Raw genomic sequence first — 21134 nt, forward strand, 5'->3', positions numbered from 1 at the left:
AGCGCGCCCCCTGGCGGGAACCCCGCTCCGACAGGCGCACGGGCCGCGGTCCTGCGGGCGGTTCTGCGCAGCGCTTCTGGGCAGGAGCCGCCCGCCCAGCGGCGTCCCGGGGTAGGGGGCTCTGGTGGGTGGGGACCGCGGGTGCTCAGGCGCAGAAGGGGCCGAGGTGCGGAGGGACTCCTTCTCGGGCAACCCTAAGAGAATTTAGGGTCGCCTGTCCAGGCTGATTAAGGTTTCCCTGCGATTATTTGTGGGTTGGGGGAGTCATCCAGCTCCCAGCCATCCTCCCGCCCACTCATCCATCCATCTGTCCATCCGCTCCACTCGTTCTTCCCACCCGTCAGTCCACCCACCCACCTCTTGTATCCATCCACCCATTTAGCTCCCCAACCATTAACCCACCCATCCACCAATCCACCCTTCAGAGGAGCGGGAAGACGCGGGCGGGCACAGAGCCAGCGGGGAGCTAGGGTGCAACTCCAGGCTGGAGAGGGGCGCAGAAGCCTGGCTTCCCAGGCCGCAGAAGCCCGCCGCGCCCCGCCCTCCCCAGCCTGGAGCGAGGGGCCCCAGGCCCGCCTGGTTAACTGGAAAAAGATGAAGCCGCGCCCCGCCCCCGCACTCGCGGCCTAATTGTTTTCTCTCTCCTGTCCCATCTGTCCTTCTCCGCCCGTGTGTGTTTTGGCCTTTGTCTGGCTGCCCTGCGCTGACACTCTCTTTCAAAGCCCACTTCTGTCCCCTTCACCCATCTCTTCTGCCCCATTAACCCATCGGCACGAGGCCCCCAACAACAAAAGCCCGGGGTGGCACTGGCGCGCGGGCGGACCATGCATTGTCCAGAGTGGACCCTGAACCGGCGGCGGCTCGACGGGGCGGGATAAACCGGCTGCACAGGGACGGGCAGGCCTCGACTCTGAGCATCCTCCGGTGCTGGCTGGCCTTGGCAGGGCCTGCGCAGCAGCTGCGGAGGGGAGAGCTACTCCAGCCAGCCTCCTGCTTTGTCCCTTTCTGGACCCGGATGTGGCACAGCCCGCAGCGGCCTGTGGGAGGAGGAAAACAGCCCACCTTGAGGCTGGATAGCCTTGAATTTGTCCGATTCTGTCTCCCTATGCCCCCATCGGGGTGGGGGGTCGCAGCCATGATGGCCAGCCTGTGGGAGCGTACCTCTGTTGGGGTTGGCCGGTCTCCCTAAACCTTCAAGCTGTGTGGCAGGAGGAAGGGTTACTGTCACTTGAAGACTGACCACAAATGACCACCAGAAGGCTACCTTTCTCTCCAGTGACAGCAATACTCTCAACAGACATTGTAACCAATTAGCAGGGCAGGCGGTCTTGGGGTGAGCTCCCCTGTTTGGTTTGGTTTCCACCTGGATGAGACCTGTCTTTTTTTCCTCTCCACGTGTTACTGCTACTATGCACGGCCATCCTAAGAGACACAGTGCCAGCACGCCTGGGCGGAAGGCGCATCTCAAGTTCAGGCTGGACAGCAGAGAAATTGGGGGGAGGGGTGGTTTGTTCTTGTGTGAGACGGGGTCTCTCTATGTAGTCGTGGCCGGCCTGGAGCTCACTATGTAGCCTCAAAACAGAGAGATCCTTCTGCCTCTGCCTCCTGAGTGCTGGGATTAGAGGTGTGCAACTTCGAGGCGGGCTTGTTATGTTTTTTAATTACATTTTTTTTTCCAGAGCTGAGGACCGAACCCAGGGCCTTGCGCTTGCTAGGCAAGCGCTCTACCACTGAGCTAAATCCCCAACCCCTTTTAATTACATTTTTAATATTTAAAATGTACACGCATTGACTCAGTGTGCGCATGTGCGAGCACGTAGACGTCAGAGTCCCAGATCCTCTGCAACAATGATTACGGGAGGTTGTGAGCCACCATGTGGGTGAAGGGAATTGAACCCTGGCCCTCTGCAAGAACAGTAAGCACTCATTTCTCCAGCCCCTCCACTGTGAGCTTTTATTATTTGAGTCCTGTGTGTCCTAGGCTTGCTTTGAAGTAACTGTGTAGCTGTGGAGGGTTTGAACTATGTAGATTTTGAAACTCTGATGTCCTACCTCCCAAGTGCTGAGATTACAGATCTGAGCCTTCATTCTAGCCAATTAACTTTGTTGGGATGGAGTTTCATGTATCCTAGAGTGACCTTGAACTTGCTATGTAGTTCAAGGTGACCTTGAACTCCACACCTTCCTGTCCCCACCTTTCAAGTGCTGGGATTACAGAGATGTGCCATCATGCCTGGTTTATGCATGTCTGGAGCATCAAATCCAAGGTGTCCTGCATGTTAGGTGAGTATTGTACCAATTCTGGGGTTTTTTTCCCCAAATATTTGCTTTATTTTTGATTATGTGTTTGTGTGTTTATGTGCATGTGACATGTCTGAGTGCAGATACTTGAGGCCAGAAGGCGAGTTGGATCCCTTCGAGCTGGAGTAGAGGGGATTGCAAGTTGCCATGGCTGAGTGCTGGGAGCAGAGCTCTGGTCCTCTGCAAGAGCAGCAAGTGCTCTTAACTGCCCAGCATCCCTCCAGCCGCCCACCCAACTGTGCTTGTTAGATGAAGAGATGGCAAGAAACTAGATGTGCACATCTGTTTTTACAAGAAGATGCTGAACATCTGTAATCTCAGCCTAGGGGAAGCTGGGGCGGGAAGACTGTGGATTCAAGATCAGCCTGGGCCTTACAACAAGAACATATATTAAACACACACACACACACACACACACACACACACACACACACGGGGGGGGTGCAGAGGGAGAAGAGTGACAGGCAGGCAGACAGACAGACAGAGACAAAGAGAGAATTCCTAAGTCCTAGGTCCTGTCCCCACTCCTGTCCCCTGTCTCTCCATGCCTGCTCAGGCCTGTCCCGTCTGCCAACCTTGGGATGGGTGGATGTCCTAATTCCAGGGAGTTTTGTCATTTCTACCTACTCCCCATTCAGGGGCCTGTTTTTTTCCTTTGGAGCTCTAATGGGTTGCTAAATCCCCAGGAGGACAAGTCCTCAGCTCCTTCCGTTCTGAGGTCAGGCTCCACCTGTTTTGCTCATATTGAATTGTGTGTGTGATAAATGTGGAAGCCAGAGGTCAGCATCCGGTGTCTTCCTCAGCTGCTCTGTCTTCTCTTTGAGACAGAATCTCTCCTTTCCCAGACTGGCTAAACTGGCTCACAAGTAAGTCTTCAATGTCCTATTTCCACTTCTCCAGTGCCGGCGTTACAAATGTGTACCATAGCCCAAGATTTGCCTGGGTACCGGGACTCAAACTCAGATCCACACACTTGCTCAGCAAGCGCTTTACCCACCGAGCCGTCTCCCGTAACTGCAGGACTTTTCATCAGAATATATATGCATACATGCATACACATGAATATATATGTATACATATGTGTGTGGGTATATTCTTGGAAGTCCACGTGATGTGCTGCTTCAGACAGAATCTAACCAAGGTCAGACCTGCAGGTCCCCTGGGAAAGCCAGCTTCCAGGGTGACAGCAGGACGAACAGCCACTTCATGGAACCCCCAGCAGCAGACTGGAAGGCTCAGGGCTGTGGGCTGTGCAGATGGGACTGCGGACGGCAACAGGAGGCAAGAAGGGGCCAGCCTCACTGTCCAAATCACAGCATTAGACATGCGGGTGATGCTGTCAGGCACCTTCCCGTACTGCTTGGCATCCTAGACTCTCCAAGGTATCACCAGAGTGATGCCAAGGTTGCCACCGTTCACTTCCGGAACATTTTCTTCACCTCTGTACCCATTAGCAGTCGATTCCCATCCCCGACCCTCCCCCAGCCCTTGGCAACCACTAATCCACTTCTTGTCTCCACGGATTAGGCAAGGATAATTTTGCAAAAAAAAGAGATGCTACCAGTCTGGGAGGGAGAGTGAGGGAGACTCTCCTGTGGATCAACACAGCGGGAAGGTAACTCATGAGGACCAGGGGAGGGACAAGGACAGGGTGACAGCACCTTGTCCATTCGTTTGCACCCAGAGACATACGTTTTCCCCACTGGCGTTCCTTTCCCCCAGAGTTCATGGATTCATCCATCTTCAAAATTTAAGAAAGAAAAAAAAAAAGCAGGCCAGGAGTGGTGGTACACACCTTTGGTCCCAGCACTTGGGAAACAGAGGCAGGCAGATGGCTGTGAGTTCAAGGCCAGCCTGGTCTAAAAAGCCAGTCCAGAACAGCCAGGGCTACACAGAGAAACCCTGTCTCAAAAAAAAAAAGTGTGTGTGTGCTTATGTGTGCATTCGAGGGCAAATGCAGAAGAACAACCTGAGGCATTGTCCACTATGTGTGTGTGCCACAAGGTCAGTGGACAACTTCCCAGAGTCGCCATTCTCCCTCTACCCTGTGGGTTCCAGGGCTACAACTCACTTCCTGAGTCTTGCTAGAAAGAACCTTTACCTGTTGACCTATCTCACAGACCCCTTTCCCTTGGTTTGTTTTGCTTTGCCCTGCTCTTTGAGGCAGGATCTCCCACTGGCCTAGAGCTCATTAAGTGGCCTAGGCTAACTAGCCAGAGAGCATCGGGCAAGCAGCCGTCTCCCCTTTCCAGGCTGGGTTTGTAAACACCGTCACAGCAACTCACCGTTAGACTGGGTGGGGGCCTTGTGGCTGCGGCTGCTGCTGCTGCTGCTGCTGCTAGCGTTTGTGGGTGACTTAGAACTAGCTGTGTAGATCAGGCTGGCCTTGAACTCACAGAGCTCCACCTGCCTCCGCCTTCCATGTGCCATCATGCTTGGCATCCCTCACCCACCCCAGGTGAGGTGTGAGCTTCCTGGCAAACACTTTACCAGCCGAGCCATTTCCTCAGCTCCAGAACTGCCCTCTTGCCTGTGCAAAGGGCATGGGGTAGTTCTCCCAGCACAGAAAAGGCCACACAGCACGCTGTCCTTTCTGCTCATTACCATCGCATTAGATGCAGGACCCCCAGGGGGAGGCCTGTCATGGCCACCCTGCACCTCTTCTCACCGGCCTTAAGGACCTAATTTGGTATCTGATGCCTTCGTCTTGATGCCGAGCCAAGTATGGTTGGGTTTTGTGAAGGGACCCTGATTGTCAGCTATAGTGGTGCACGCCTTTACTCTCAGCCCTCCGGAGGCAGAGGAAGGCAGATCACTGTGAGTTTGAAGCCAGCCTGGTCTACAAAGTGAGTCCAGGACAGTCAAGGCTACGCTGAGAAAAAAAAGAACAAAAACAAACCAAAAAAAGTGACCCTGTTCGAATTGTGAGATTTTATTATTTGGAATAAAAATATCTATCTATCTATCTATCTATCTATCTATCTATCTATCTATCCATCCATCTATCTACCTACCTACCTATGACATTTTCTTCTTCCTTTTTCTATTAATAATTTTTTTCCTTGACAGTTTCATGTGTTAAATAATGCAATCTGGTTACCCTTCCCTCACACTCTCTTATTTCCCTCCTACCCTGCAAGCTCTCCTTTTTATCAAAGCTACGTCCACCAGGGTCTAATAGACAGGACCAAGCCAGTGCTCACACAGGCAGCCCTGGCTAAACTCTGTGTACCAAAAACCCAAACCAAACACGAGGAGCTAAATAAAATAAATAAATAAAATCATTTTGCCTTATGTTAATTTCTTGCTACTTATTCATTTATTTGTGAGCGAGTGTGTGTGTGTGTGTGTGTGTGTGTGTGTGTGTGTGTACCCATGATGAGTCACGGTGCATGTGTGGAGGTCTGAGGATAGCTCTGTGGAGCTGGCTCTCCCCTTCTGCTCTTACATGGGTCCGGGGAATTGAACTCCCGTCACCAGGCTTGCACAGCAAACGCTTATTACCCTCTGGGCCATCTCAGCTACTGCTATTTTAGTTTCTCACACAGCTTTCATGTAGCCCAGGCTGGCCTCAAGCTCACTATGAAGCTGCAGATGACCCTACCCTCCTGATTCTCCTGCCTCCACCTCCCCAGTGCTGGGAGGACAGGCGCCATCACCACGTCAGCAATGGAAACCACAGTTGTGTGCATGCTAGGTAAGCCCTTTGCCGACTGAGACAGCCACATTCCCAGGCCCAAACACCGTTTTTAAAACCAGCCCGTTTCCACACCAGAGTCAGCCACCCTCCCAAACCTTCTGCCTGCCCCAACTGCGCAGCCTCAGCACCCCGACTTCGAAGGACTCTTTTCTTAATTTACGACAGAAATGAGCAGTTGCCTCCTAACAACCCGAATCTGAAATTAGTGAGGCTGGAGAAGAGCGACCAAAGCACACACATCAGCTGGTTAAATAAGATCCCTGTGAGAAGACACTTCGCAGCCGGCTCGCCATGCCTCACATCAAGGAGGCAACGAGGCAGTGTGCTCCTCGCTGGAGGCGGAGGCGGCAATTATTTACCAGCACTTACCCTAGGCGCTTACCCTAGGGGCGCTCAGTGGACACTGCAAAGCTATTTCTCAGCAGAGCTGCTCCGCTTCGGATACACAGAGAAACTGAGGCAGGGAGGAGGAAAGGGAGGACTCTCACAAGAACCTCTGCCTTTACCACCTCTGCCATTGGTGTTCCCGACTCTTCCTGGAGACCTCTGGGAGTCAGGGGTGGCTCAGCCACGTGTAAACAAAGGCATTGTTCAAATGATCTGCTCTGGGCTGGGGGCGTGGCTCAGTTGGCAGAGTGCTTGCCTAGCAGGCACAGAGTCCTGGAGTCCTGGCACTGAGGTGGATGTGTGTGGACCACGCCTGTAACCCTAGTGCTCAGGAGGCAGAAGCAGGAGGGTCAGGAGTTTCAGGGCATCCTTGGCTGCATATTGAGTCTGGGGCCAAAAACAAACAAACAAACAAATAGTCTGTTCCCTGGGCCTTTAGCTTTGCACAGGGTCACTTTGCTTTTATCAGGAAAAAATACAAGAAATGACCAACAGTTCAAATGAGAGGACTCAGAGGCTGAGCCTGGAGAGATGCCCTGGTGTAAAGCATGGGTGTGCAAGCCTGGGAAACTGAGTTTGGGTCCCCAGAGCCCACATTTTTTTTAGAAAAGCCAAATGCGACAGCACAGGTCTGTGATCCCAGCATGCCTAGCGTGAGGCAACGGACGGAGACAGGATACTCCCAGAAGCATGGCATGCTCATCGGCGGTGAGACCCAGTCCAAAACAAGCAGAAAGCAAGGCGAAGTCCAAAATCCAAGGTTGCCCTCTGACCTCTACCTGCCATGATATCACAGTGCTACACAGCCACACATGTACACACACACACACACACACACACACACACATCAGCAGTGGCCAGCTGAGCAGCAGCATCCTGTTACTTATAGCAGGAGGGAAGAATGGAAAAACACACAATGGTTGTGAGTTCAAGAGCAGCAGGACACGAAATCTATCTGTGGAGGGGGGCTGAGGCTTCCAGAGGGATCCATACCCAGATCGAGTATCAGGCGCTGGACAGAGCTGAAAGAAGCTTTGACTTGCTTCCTTCCTCTTTCTTTTTTCCTCCTTTCTTCCTCCCTCCCTCCGTTCTTCCCTCCCTCCCTCCCTCTTTCCTTCCTTCCTTCCTTCCTTCCTTCCTTCCTTCCTTCCTTCCTTCCTCCTTCCTTCCTTCCTTCCTTCCTTCCTTCCTTCCTCCCTTCCTTCCTTCCTTTTTTGGTATTTTTATACTGAGATGAAAGTCTCCCCATACAGCCCTATAGGCTCCCTATAGATCTGCCTGTCTGTGCCTCCCAGGTTCTGAGATTAAAGGTCAGTGCCATCACGCCCAGCTTTGTTTTTTTTTTGTTTTTTTGTTTTTGTTTGTTTGTTTTGCTTTAAACACTGTCTCATGTAGCCCAGGCTGTCCTCAGACTCACTAAGTAGTTGTGGATAACCTTGAACTCCTAATATTCCAGCCTCCTCTTCCCCAGTGCTAAGATGACAGACTGAGTGACACCGTGGATGGGGATGGAGCCCAGAGCTTTGTATGCAGGCAAGACTCTATTAACTTGGCTAAGTCAGTGCCCACACCCTGCCTTAATAGCCCAGGATGGCCACAAACTTGGGGTCCTCTCACCTCAGCCTCCCAAACTCACATGCTGCAATGCTGGGCTCTAGTAGGAATTCCTCGGGCCTTGTCTGGGAGCACAAGTGGCCAGCTTGTCCATTCAGTGTCACGACAGAGGTCAAAGTGGCCCTTACTGGGTCATTTCATAGACTCTTACTCCCTCCTTCAGCTGCCCAAGGCTCTAACACACCAAAACACCTCATCTTCAGGACATAGACAGGCCATGAATATACTCTTTCTCTCAGCTGAGTGATACATTTGGTTCTTGGGTCCAGAGGGAAGTAGTAGGGGTACCGGATCACAGTTTCATGAAGTTAGAGCTGCCACAGATCCTTTTTATAACCTGTTTCTTGCTTATAATCTCTTAAAACTAGAGCTTGAACTCAGAGCTTCACAAATGCCACTCAAATACTCTACCACTGAGCCACACCCCAGCCCCTCACTGGGGGATTCTAGCAGGGGCTCTACCACTGAGCCATGGTCCCACCCCTACTTTTATTTTTATTTCAAGACAAGGTATTACTGAATTTCCCAAGCTGACTTTAAACTTTGTGTCCTAAGCTTGGCCTTGCAATCTTCCAGCTTCAGCCTCCCAAGTAGGTGATGTGACAGGCCTTCCCCACCACACTCAGCTCTCTCAGACCAGGTAACCAGCCTGCAGGTCATAGGAAGAGACCGCCCAGACTCTGGCAGAGAAATGACCTGGACATCGTGAGCCCCTAGGGCTGCCACAGCACGCAGCCGCTCTCCTGGTTTTCATCACGGTAACTAATGAGCTCCATGAAGAAGCAGGCACATGCTTCCTTCACACGGTGTCTGCTCGGGCTGGAGCTCAGCCCTGCCCTGCTCTGAGGAGCTTACCACACAGTTTCCCCAGCTCCAGAACAGCTGCCAGATGTGACAGGGCTTGCCTGTGATCTCAGGACCCAGGAAGCACAGACAAGAGAATCATCACGAGTTCAAGGTCAACCTTGAATGAATCCTGTCTCACAAGACAAACAACAACAATAAAAACAAATCAGTGCTAAGAGAGGCTGTGTACCTGTAATCCTAGCTTCCTGATTGGCTGAGGCAGAAGGATTGTGGAGAATTCGAGGCTAGCCTGAACTACACAGTGAGACCCTGTCCCAAAAGAACTATTAGAGGCTGGGATGTAGCTGAGTTAGCAGAGTGCTTTCCTGGCATGCACAAAGCCACGGGTTTGATCCCATGCATGGCACAACATGGGCATGGAAATAACACCCTCCACCCAGGAGGCAGAAGCAGAAGGTTCGAAAGCTCAAGGTCAGTCGGCCTTGGCCGCATGAGATCCGGTCTTTCTTTTTTCTTTTTTAAGTATTAACTGAAGATCCAATGCACCATGAAACACCAGCACGGATCGAGGGGTACACTTGGGGTCAGGTTTCCTCTCGCTGGGGAGGAGGCAGAACACGGACCGCGCCCTCTGTTTGAGCTGCGTAGTCCCTGCCCTCCGGTGGTTTATTAATTTTTTTTATCTACCATCCTAAACTTCTTTTGCATTTATTAGAACAATAGGGAAGCTTATTGAGGTTGTATTTTTATTAAAATTTCTATTAACTTTTGCTATCAGGGCGGCTGTAGATTAATTAATTTTTGCTACTTTTCTAAAGCCAAAAAAAAAAAAAAAATTAGAGCAGATGCCAAATTACTTCAAATCTGAAAGAAGCCGAATCAGAAAAGAGAAGTTGGAAAAGTGACTCAGGTGAGGAAGACATTTCCAACAGACTGGGGAGGAAGAAAAACTTCCATCCCTCCGGATGTGGGGCGCACCTGAGTTCTCAGCACTGCAGGTTTGATGCAGGAAGGTTAGGGCTTGGAGGCCAGCTTCGGCTACACAGTAAGAACTCTGTCCTGGGAAATAGAAAGGGGGTGGCCCTGGAGGGGTGTCTCAGAGGTTAGGAGCACTGGCCGCTCTTCCAGAGGATCGAGGTTCGATTCCCAGCACCCACACGGCAGCTCCCAGCCATCTGTAACTCCGGTTCCAAGAGACTCGGTATCCTCTTCCGGCCTCTATGGACACCACAGACATGTAGTGCACACACATATGTGCAGGCGGAACACCTGGAGAAGCCACCCCAAAGCCTCTGCCCAGGTCTATGTGGGCCATTTATGTGGCACGCATTCCCCGTGTTCTGAGTTTTGTTTATTTGTTTGTCTTGTGATGTTGGGAGTAGAACTCAGGGCTTCATTCATGGTAGATAAATGCTCTACCACTGAGCCACACCCCAGCCCCTCACTGGGGGATTCTAGGCAGGGGCTCTACCTCTGAGCCACACCCCAGCCCCTCACTGGGGGACTCTAGGCAGGGGCTCTACCACTGAGCCACACCCCCAACATTTCCTTTGAATATTTCATCCTTAGCATTCTTTTTACTTTTTATTTTGAGACAGGCTGTCATGGGCCAAGAAGTCACTCTACAGCTCAGGCAGACCTTGAACTCAAGTATCTGAGTATCAAGTATTTGGAATGACAGGTCTCTATCACCACTCTCAGCTCTTCGATCCATATTTGAGAAAAACATCTCTTTCCTATTGGCATGAAAGGTTCCCCAAGAAGAATTAAAGCAGGGTAGACAGGCTTGACTCAGATCAGTAATCCTGGTCACGGTGGAAAGCACCATGGGACAAAGCCATGGGCTCTGTCCGAGGCTGTGGCCCACAGGAAAGCAGTCAGAATGTCTGGAAGATTCCAGAGAGGAAAGGAAGATGGCAGTGGAAAGGAACCAGGCCTGACCATCCGCCTCCAGGCCGGCCTCATGGGCCTCCTTGGGCTTGGTAGAACTGCTTCTAAGGTACCGTGTGGTCACGGGGACAGCCACAGCCCTCCACGAAGCACATTTGGCACCCAGGTGTGTGGACTCCTCCTGGCAGCCAGCCCCAGCAGAAAAGAGTCTCTCTCTCCCTCTCCCTCTCTCCTCCCCCACCTCTCTCCACCCCTTCCCCCCCCCTCCGACCATTAAACACAAAAAAATCTAGAGCCATTGCCCAAGTTAGATGGAGCTAAACGCCAACGCTCCTTCTGTGTGGGAGGGCTGTGCCCCCTCCGTGCCCCCACTTGGCTGCCTTCACTAACGTTCCTGGATGAAAGATTGCTGGCGGGGAGAAGGGACCGGCGGGCTCAGCCGTGCAGCCGGCCAGCCCGGAACATCTGGACTTGGGGTGTAGCGGGACCCACAGAGACCAGCAGCACAGGAAGGGCGGCGTGTCCTTTTCTCCTGTCCTTCTTTGTGGGTCTGTGCAAGCACAGGTGTGTGCGGGAGTGTTGGGGGCATGCAGCTGTGGGAGCCCTGCCCACGGAGGCAAGGGGCCGACGGGTGCCTCCACCTTGTTAGTGTCACCTTCCTTACTTTTAATTTGCTGTTCTTGGTTGTTGTTTTCAGTCAGGTTTCCTCTGGGTGCCCTAGAAATTAGCTCTGTAGAGCAGGCTGGCCTCGAACTCACAGAGATCCGCCCGCCTCTGCCTGCCGAGAGCTGGGGTTAAAGGCGTGAGCCGCCACCGCCTGGCTTAGTTTGAACTTTGTTATTGCGTTTCTTTTTTTGGTTGTTTGTTGAGACTTGCGCTACAGCCTGCGTGTGGAGGTCAGAGCACAGTTCGCAGCTGGGTCTTTCCTTCCAGTGTTTGGGTTCTGGGGTCACGCTCAGGTTGTTGGGCTTGGGCAGTCCTTACACACTGAGCCATCTCCCTAACTGCCTCCTCCTCCCCCGTTCCTTGTTGGCCTCAGACAAGTTACAGACACGTATATGCTACAGATGGCACCCCAGCCTTCCTACATGTTAGGTGAGCCCTCCGCCAGCCGCGCTGTGGACCCCAGTCTCTGGTGTTGAGAGAGGGCGCTGCCATGAAGCCCGGGCTGGCCTGGAACTGAGGATCCTCCCGTCTGGGTGTCCAAGGTGCTGGGCTGACAGGATGTTCTTCCAAACCTGCGTTGGAAGTTTCTGAAGCAAGCGGTGAGCAGAGACTCCGGACTACTCCCCGGCAGCCTGCAAGAAGGCTCCCCGGGGAGTCTGCTACCCCCGGGGTGTACTCCGGGGAACCCCGTGGAGCCTGCTACCTGGATATACTGTGGAGACCCTTTCAGCACAGTTCGGCCCGTTTAAAGCCTCATCGACAGCTAGCACCGCCTCCCACCATCCATGTAGAGGCCCTGAGTTTGGAAGCAGCTTTTGCATGGTGCATTTGTGCATTTCTTTCTCTTCTGAGAGACGGCCGCCCTTCGAGGCTCCCTCGACAGACAATTAATTGCACAGGACAAACCGCAGCCTGTGGAGGGAGGCGACTGCCTCTGGCGGGAGGTGAGCTGATGTTCGTGACCGCGAGGAAGCCCAGGGCGATGATTTGTCTGCCAAAGCTGGAAAGCATAAATGCAGTTATCAAAATAAGCATTGGCTCGTGAGCATGGGACCAAAAATAGACCGGGATGGGCCTGAAAGATGCAGGCTGGCTGCCAAGTGTCCATGCAAGCAGTCTAAAAGAGACGTCTATACATGAACTTCTCACATTTTCACAAGCTTCTCAAGGGGAAGTTTTCATTGAGTGGAATCTGGGTGTTGGTTCCTTTTCTTTCTTTCGTGTGTGTGTGTGTGTGTGTGTGTGTGTGTGTGTGTGTGTGTGTGGTGGGGGTGGGGGAGGCAGGCAGGGGAAGAGTTCTAGACAGCTTGGCCCTTACTATGTAGCCCAGGCTGGCCTCCAACTAATAGCAATCCTCCTGCCTCAGTATTCTAAGTACTGGAATTTCAAGCATGAGCCACCGTGTCCAGCTGTCTCTATCTTCCTTCTCTCTTTCCTTCCTTCCTTCCTTCCTTCCTTCCTTCCTTCCTTCCTTCCTTCCTTTGTTCTTCTGTCTCTCCCTTATTTTTTTCTGTGTGTGTGTGTGTGTGTGTGTGTGTGTGCGTGTGTTCATGTCTATGAAGGTGAACAGATGTATGGAGGTCAGAGGACAAAGTCTGGTATCATTTCTCCGGCTCTCTCCACCTTGTATTTGTGAGGCAGGGTCTCTTACTGTTCTACAGGACAGTCAGGACTACACAGAGAAACCCTGTGGAAGAAAATGAGAGACTAGGCCAGGAGTGGTGCAGGCCTTTAACCCCAGCTGATCTCAGTGAGTTCCAGGCTAGCCAGGGTTATATAATAAAACTCTGCTGTAAGCTGGGTGTGGTGGCACATGCCTGTAATCCCAGCACTCAGAGAGGCAGAGGCAGGTGGATCTTTGGGAGTTCAAAGCCAGCCTGGCCTACAATGCAAGTCCAGGACAGCCAAGGCTACACAGAGAAACCCTGTCTTGAAAACAAAACAAAACAATAATTACGGGGGCTGAAGAGACGGCTCCACAGTTAAGAGCACTGGCTGCTCTTCCAGGGGACCTGGGTTCAATTCCCAGCAACCACATGGCAGCTCACAATTGTCTGTAACTTCAGTTCCAGGGGATCCAACACCTTCACACAGACATATGTGTGGGCAAAACCCAATGCACATAAAATAAGATAAATAAATTATTTTTTTTAAATAACTATGAAAGTGAAGGAGACAGAAACCAGTGAGGTGGCTCAGTGTGAGCGGATACTTGCTGTGCAAGTGTGGTGGTTTGATCCCCTTCAAAGCTGTCAAAGAGAAAGAGACCATCACCTCAGAAACAAGACAGTGTGTGTAAGGTATCTCAACTGCGATGCAGAAGCTTTATGAAGTCTTTCCATTGCTGAGGCAGGTGTTCTAGGACCCAGGATATAACAGAACTCACGGATGAGGCCTAGGCCTCACGGACAGACCTGTCATCACAGCTACCTTGGAAGCTGAGGCAGGAGGATGGAAAGTTCAAGACCTGTCTGGACAAAGTAGTGAGGAGCTGTCATTAAATGAAAAGTTAAAAAAAAAAAATTAACTAGTTCATAGCTCTGTGGCAGAGCCCTGCCTAAATCCCCAGTGAGGGGCTGGGTGTGGCTCAGTGGTAGAGCCTCTGCCTAAATCCCCAGTGAGGGGCTGGGGTGTGGCTCAGTGGTAGAGTATTTGTCTACCATATGGAGGCAACGGATTCAATCCCCAGCACCAAGAAACAAAAATAAAAACCTGACTTGAAGGGTGGGGAGATGGCTCAGTGGGTAAAGCTTCGGCAGTGTAAGGACCTGAGTCCAGATCCACAGACCCGTGTAAAGCTGGAGGCAGGAGTAGCCATCTGTAATCCTCGTGTTCTCCGACAAGCTGGCAGGCAGTGACAGCAGAGTCCCCGGAAGCCCACTGACCAGCGAGTCTGACACAACGCTGTGACCGGGAGACCCCGCCTCAGACAAGGTGGCAGGTAAGAACAGACACTTGAGATTAGCTTCTGACCTCCACAAGCACACACCCTGGCCCACAAAGCCACTCTCACAAACAGGAGGGCATGTGTGCATGTGAACACACACGAGGGCGTGTCCTCGCTCTCACGAGCACACACACACACACACACACATACACACACGCATGCACGCACACGCACACACACATTAGCACGCAGCTTCCTGTTTTAACACTGCGAAGGCTGCCTGTGGCTGGAGCACTGGGTTCCCTGGCTGGGAGACTGGCAGATTGGCTGTCCTGTGGGACAGCCCCACTTCCATCTTTACCTTAATTGCTTCCCTGAGCCATATGTATTCGGGGCTCTGTGTAAACAACAACCCAAAACAACAGGAGGGAGACGTACTTCTTGCTTGGAACTGCGGGGCAAGTGGGAAGCCTGCCAGCCACACTCCAGAATCGAGCCCCAGCCTTCTGCGGGGCTCGAGGCCAAGTAGAAGCCGAGGAGAGACGGGCCGGGCATCCTGGGGGCTCCGCGCTCCGGGAGCAGCGCAGCCGCCACCTGCCCAGCATGCCGGGGATGGGCACGGGGCTAGTGTGCGGGAGAGGGGCAGCAAGGCTTCGGAGGGGGAGGGGACTCACTTCTGACTCCCACGGGCACCAGGCACGTTGGGCACACATACCCAGGCAGATGCCCACACTAGCAAACAAATCAACCGGCTGTGGTGGCCCACGCCCTTGATCCTGGCACTCAGGAGGCAGAGGCAAGTGGAACTCTGTGAGTTAAGGCTGGCCTGGTCCAGGACAGCTAGGGCTACACAGAGAAACCCTGTCTCAAAAAAACAAAACAAAACAAAAAACTAATAAATAACCAACACGCAGCGGGCACGCCTTTAATCCAGCACTCGGGAGACAGAGGTAGGCACATTTCTATGAGGTGGCCAGCCTGGTCTACAGAGTGAGTTCTAGGCCAGCCAGGGCTACACAGTGGAACCCTGTCTCAAAAATGAATCAGTCAAGGCTGAAGAAACGGCTCCGTGGTTAAGAGCATGTGTTGCTCTTCCAGAGGACCTGAGTCTGATTTCCAGAACCCACTGGGCAGCTCACAGCCGCCTGTAACTCCAGTTCCGGGGGGTCGGGCACCCTCTTCTGACCTCCATGAACACCAGGTCTGCCTGCCGTGCTCAGACACACCTACAGACGTGAGATCAAATGAAAAATTAAATCTTTAAAGAAATAAACAAGGACATTTTCAAAAACAAAAAGCTGGGCCTGAGAGATGGCTAAGCAGGCAAAGGCCACCAAGCCTTGTGACCCACAGGGGGAGTTCAATCCCCAGGACCCACAGGGGAAGCAGAGGCCTGACTCCTGCTCTTTGTCCTCCGATTTTCACATTTGACATGGTGCCTGCTCCCATGCGCACACACACACATACTCACATACACACACACTCATACACACAGACTCACATACACACACTCACACACAATCACACACATATACACACTCACACACTCACATACACACTCACACACTCACATACACACACTCACTCACACACATACACACACTTTAAAAATGCAAAAGTATAATTTAAAAATTAATGAAACAGAAAGTATAAGAGCACTACTTTTGCTTATATAAAATAACCGAGTTCAGTGAGCCCCAGTGCGTATTTGGGCTTGGTGGCTGATGTCTTGTACGTTATGAGTGTGGAAGGCGGAAGCTGCAATTCCCCATGAATATTCACAGATGACTCTAATTCGCCCTCATTACCAGGCCTTCTCCCGGCCTTTCCTAGCCCTGGCTGTTGTTCTGGGGTGGGTCTGGGGTGGGTGAGAAGTCCTTTCTCCAGTCAGATTCTGACGCTGTTGAAGACTTGTCTCGGGCTGGGGCTCAGTTGCTAAGTGCTCACCCAGCGCGTGTGAGGCCCTCGGCACCAGCATTGCTGAAGCAGGCTGAGGTGGGGTGCACACCCACTCAAAGATGAAGGCAGGGAGGGACCCGAAATTCAAGGTCGCTCTCCACTACACGGTGAGTTCAAGGCCAGCTTGTACTACGTGAGACCCTTCCAGAAAGAAAAGCAGTGTGTGTGTATGTGGGTGTATGTGTGTGTTTGTGTGTATGTGTGTTTGTGTATATGTGTGTGTTGTGTGTGTGTGTGTGTGTGTGTGTGTGTGTGCAGAGTTAAGTTAGCCTGGACTTTGGTTTTACCTAAATTGGTTCCAAATCTAAAAGTATAGGAAATTTTTAATTATTTATAAAGGCTTCCTTTCTTTTAAAAAATTACTTATTTTGTGTGTGTGTGTGTGTGTGTGTGTGTGTGTGTGTTTGTGTGCGTGTGCGTGTGTTTGCATGTATGCTTGTGGTGCCTGGTGCCTTGGGACTAGGGTTGCAGATAGTTGTGAATCACTGTGTGGGTGCTGGGAACTGAACCCGGGTCCTCTGGGAGAACTGTCAGAGCCATCGCTCCTATCTTTTTGACTATTATTTAAGATAGAGCCTTACCCTGGGCCGTGGGTGTGCACGTGTTTAATCCCAGCACTCGGGAGGCAGAGGCAGGCGGATCTCTGAGTTCCAGGCCAGCCTGGTCTACAGAGCAAGTTCCAGGACAGCCAGGGCCACACAGAGACACCCTGTGTCAAAACAAGCAAACAACAATAGAGACTCAGGCTGGCCTCAAACTCAGGCTTCTCCCGAGAGCTAGGCCCAGCGTTCTCCATCCCACTCCATAGCCCTCTGGAAAGAAGCTTGTGCCGCAGCTGTTTCTCCCAGATAATCAGCACGCAGCCTCCTCCGTGGCTCCGTGGCGATGTATCTCTCCCATCGATTCCGCAATCGCTGGTCTAATGGTTAATTTAATGACTATTGATTGCTTAGAGGATGGGACAGCGGTTCTGATCACCGGCAACTTAAATGTTTTAGGGACAGACAGAGAATAAAAATAGTCACTTAACTCGAAACGGAGTGCCCTGGTTCAAAACAGAGAGGGAGAGTCTCAGACGGCAGGTGTGCAACGGAGAGTGGGTGAGTCGCCCAAGTTATAGTTGTGCGCGCGCGCGCGTGCACCAGCACGTGTGCCCACGCCCCCACGCTCCTGTGCATCCACCGTCGGAGGGCAGAGTTGATACTGTCTTCCTCTGTCCACCTCATCCTTCTTCCCTTCTCTTCTTTTTTAAATTATCTGATGATGTCACATGTTCTTGAGCACAAGTATGCGCATCACGTGGATGCAGACCTCAGGAGAGGCGTCACAGGCCCTGGGACCCGCAGTAGAGAGCCGTTCGCTGCCGCTCGGATGCTGGGCTGGGACCTGAGCGGAGGTCCAGGAAGCCCCCCCTGCTTCCTGTCAGGATCAGGATGTAAGGATGTGAGCTGCTCCCCGCCCGCCCGCCCGACATCCTGCGGCCACGACCTCTGCCCTGACCTCAGCCTCTGAAACCCCGAGTTCCACCAAACTCTTTTTCTTAGTCTCGTTAGTCACGGTGTTTTGAATTATAAAAGCAACTACGTGACTAAAATTGTGGAGTTGAGTTGTAAAGTAACTGCCCTTAAGAGCTGCAATTCGAACTGGGATTGAGCAGTAGGACACGAAGTCTCCCTCTCTGAAACTGGAGCTCACTGGTTAGCTCCACAGACTGGCGACAAGCCCCAGGGACCCTCCTGTGTCTGCCGTAAGGCTTGTGCTGCCGCTCGGCTGCCACCATCCGGGTGCTGGAGAGCTGAACTCAGAGCCACCATATTTATGCCACGGCACTGTATCCGTGTGCTGTATACGTTTTTGTTATTACTCTTAATCAATGCAGCCGCTCAGTATGCAGTAAGCCAGAGCTGCTGTGTAGACCAGGCCGACCTCAGATGCACAGAGCTCTGGGTTCTCCGCACCACCACAACTCATTGCTCTCTAATTTTTATTATTTATTTATTTGTTTGTTTGTTTGTTTCTGGATTTCTTTGGTTTTTTTGTTTGTTTGTGTGTTTGTTTTTTGAGACAGTGTTTCTCTGTATGTAGCCCTGGCTGTTCTGGAACTTGTTCTGTAGACCAGGCTGGCTTTGAACTCATAGAGATCTGCCTGCCTCTGCCTCCTGAGTGTTGGGATTAAAGGCGTGTGCTACCATTGCCTGGCTGTTTTTGTATTGGTTTGGTTTTTTTTTTTTTTTTTGAGACAGTGTTTCCGTAGGTAGACCAGGCTGGACTGAAACTCTATCCTCCTGTCTCAGCCTCCCAAATCCTGGGAGTTTGCCAGTATGATAAGCTCAAACACCAGTTTAACAATTTTAACCAGTTTAACTAAAAAACAACACCAGTTTCTTAGTTGGGACAGGGGATGTGGGTCAGTGGTAGAGGGCTTACCTAGCATGGGTTTGAACCTAGTACTGGAGAAGGAGGGGCAGGGTAGAGAGAAGAGGAGAAAGGAAAACAGAAAAGGAATAAGGTTCACAATCTGATTATATCTCTTTGTAGAAGTGTGCTTAAAACAAACAAACAAACAAACAAACAAACAAACAAACAAAAGCTCTCCAGACTAATCTGCTCTCTCCATTAATTAAAAAGCTACAGTAGCCTGAACCTCGGGTGCTCAGAGAGCTAACTGCCCTCTGTGCCGTGGGGGCGGTGCCTAACCTTCTGACCACGCCCACCACCCTCTGCCCACACAGGCGCAGTGGCCACCAGGGCTGCCTGAGTCACTAGAGAACCCTAGGGATTCCATCTGGTCTTTCACATCCCCATCCCCCATTTCCAAACACACATCCAAGAAACTGACTAGGCAAGAGGCTTCTCAGTGGCCTCTTCTCTAGCCAGTTCATCGGGGGTTTAAAACCATGGCAACAGGGCGCCTTTGCTGAAAACCCTGGAACGCCCCAGCAGAGTTTCCTGGGTGCCGGCAAGGAAGCCACCCACCCACGTACCCAGGCATAGGAGGCAGCGGGCGCCACTCTAAGAAGCCGAGAACTATGACTGGGAAACAGTGCCACCCTATGGCATCCAGCTCTGAGGAGTTCATACGTGCGTTTGAGAGGCTGCCATGTCAGGGAGAGAGAGGAGAGAGAACCATCACACAGCGAGAGAAACAGACAGACAGACAGACAGACAGACACAGAGAGACAGAAAGAGACAGAGCGACAGAGAGAGCAAGCCACACCCAGAGCCCCGACTTCGGCCGTGCTGCCTGGGACCAAGTCTACCGCTCTTTCCAGTTAGTATTTTTGCACTATGATTCCAGCTTGAACACTGGACAGCAGCTCAGAGGCGACTGTCCTGACCCTGCTCCATCTTGGCAAAGGAGGGGGCATGCGAGGGACATGGTGGAGACCATGTCATAAACCAAGTGTCTGCCACCAGAGGCTACACCCAGACAGCAGCATCATGCAGCCCTCAAATGGCCCAGGTGGGAAAGGCATCCACAGCAACTGCACTCCAAACCAAACAGGACTTCGCTTCCTCCCTGCATGAAGCTTACCGGTGGAGCTGTGTAAGTCGGAGTCTAGACAGAAGCAGGCAGGCCTAGTGGTGCAGGCCTGCCATCTCCCAGAGCCCAGGAGGCTGAGGCAGGAGGATTGAGAATTTGAAGCCAGTCTGAGCTATTAGATAGCAAGGCCCTGTCTCAAAACTAAGATGAGACTCTTCATTGTGGAGAATTCTAAATTCACAGTTCTAACAAACAGCAGAGAAAGCAGCCAGCTGTCTCAGAGAACCACAGCCATGTCCCGGCCCCCTGAGGCCCTCTGCCCTGGTTCCTAGCTTGCTCGGATCACTGGGTTTGTAATGTGTGTCTGTGTTCATATCTGCACACCCAGGTCCATTAGACGTGGGCGCCCTCACCACAAGGACCCCTGTGCACAAAGCCGTGGCCCTGCTGTCCCTCCACCACACCCGTGGCCCCAAACCCCAGCCTGCCCCTTGTGTCTGCGGTTTTCTCATTGCCAGGCCATTACATAAGCAGGGCCTCACGGCGGATGAGTCCCTGGGGTCGGCTTCTTTCCACTCCACGCAACCCTCCCGAGGCTCGCCCAACCTGTGTATGAAAACTCCGCTCCTTCTGATTGCTAAACAGTCTTCTGCCTCGTGGGACTTTCGAAGAAGACCGCAGTTTCTATTGCTCACGGGTGTATTCTGATTTGTTGAGGCAGGGTCTCACTAAGCCGGATTGAAACTCACTGTGTCGTCCAGGCTACCTTCCAAATCACTCTGTTGCCCAGGCTGGATTGGCAATACTATGTGACCCAGGCTGACCTAGAACTCACTATGTAACCCAGGTGGACTCAAACTGCCCGTCTTCCTGCCCTGGCTTCCTCTGAGCCAGGATGTCAAGTGTTTACCGTGATGCTCAGCCTTGGGAGCACGGACCACTTTCAGCTTCAGCATACTCGCAAACAAACGCAAGTGAATCTCTAGAATCTTACCTATTCAGCCTGATGTTCGGTATTGCGTCAGGGTGTCACTGTGCAGCCCTGGCTGGCCTGGAACCCACTATGTAGATCAGGCTGACCGCTAACTCACAGAGATCGCCTGCCTCTGTTTCCCAAGTGCTGGAATTAATACTGTGTCTTTCTTACGGAATGAATGTAGTGGGCGCGGTGGTGGGCACCTCTAATCCCAGCACTCAGGAAGCAGAGGGTGGACCTCTGTGAGTTCGAGGCCAGCCTGCTTTACAGAGTGAGCTCCAAGGCTACACAAAGAAACCCTGTCTCAATAAAACAAAAAAAGAAGAAAGAAAGAAAGAAAGAAAGAAAGAAAGAAAGGAAGGAAGGAAGGAAGGAAGGAAGGAAGGAAGGAAGGAAGGAAGGAAGGAAGGAAGGAAGGAAGGAAGAAATGAAGAAAGAAAGAAAGGAAAGAAGGCAGAAGCTA

Source organism: Psammomys obesus, unplaced genomic scaffold (assembly GCF_907164565.1).
Source record: "Psammomys obesus unplaced genomic scaffold, mPsaObe1.curated_primary_1811, whole genome shotgun sequence".
NCBI classification, from domain to species: domain Eukaryota; kingdom Metazoa; phylum Chordata; class Mammalia; order Rodentia; family Muridae; genus Psammomys; species Psammomys obesus.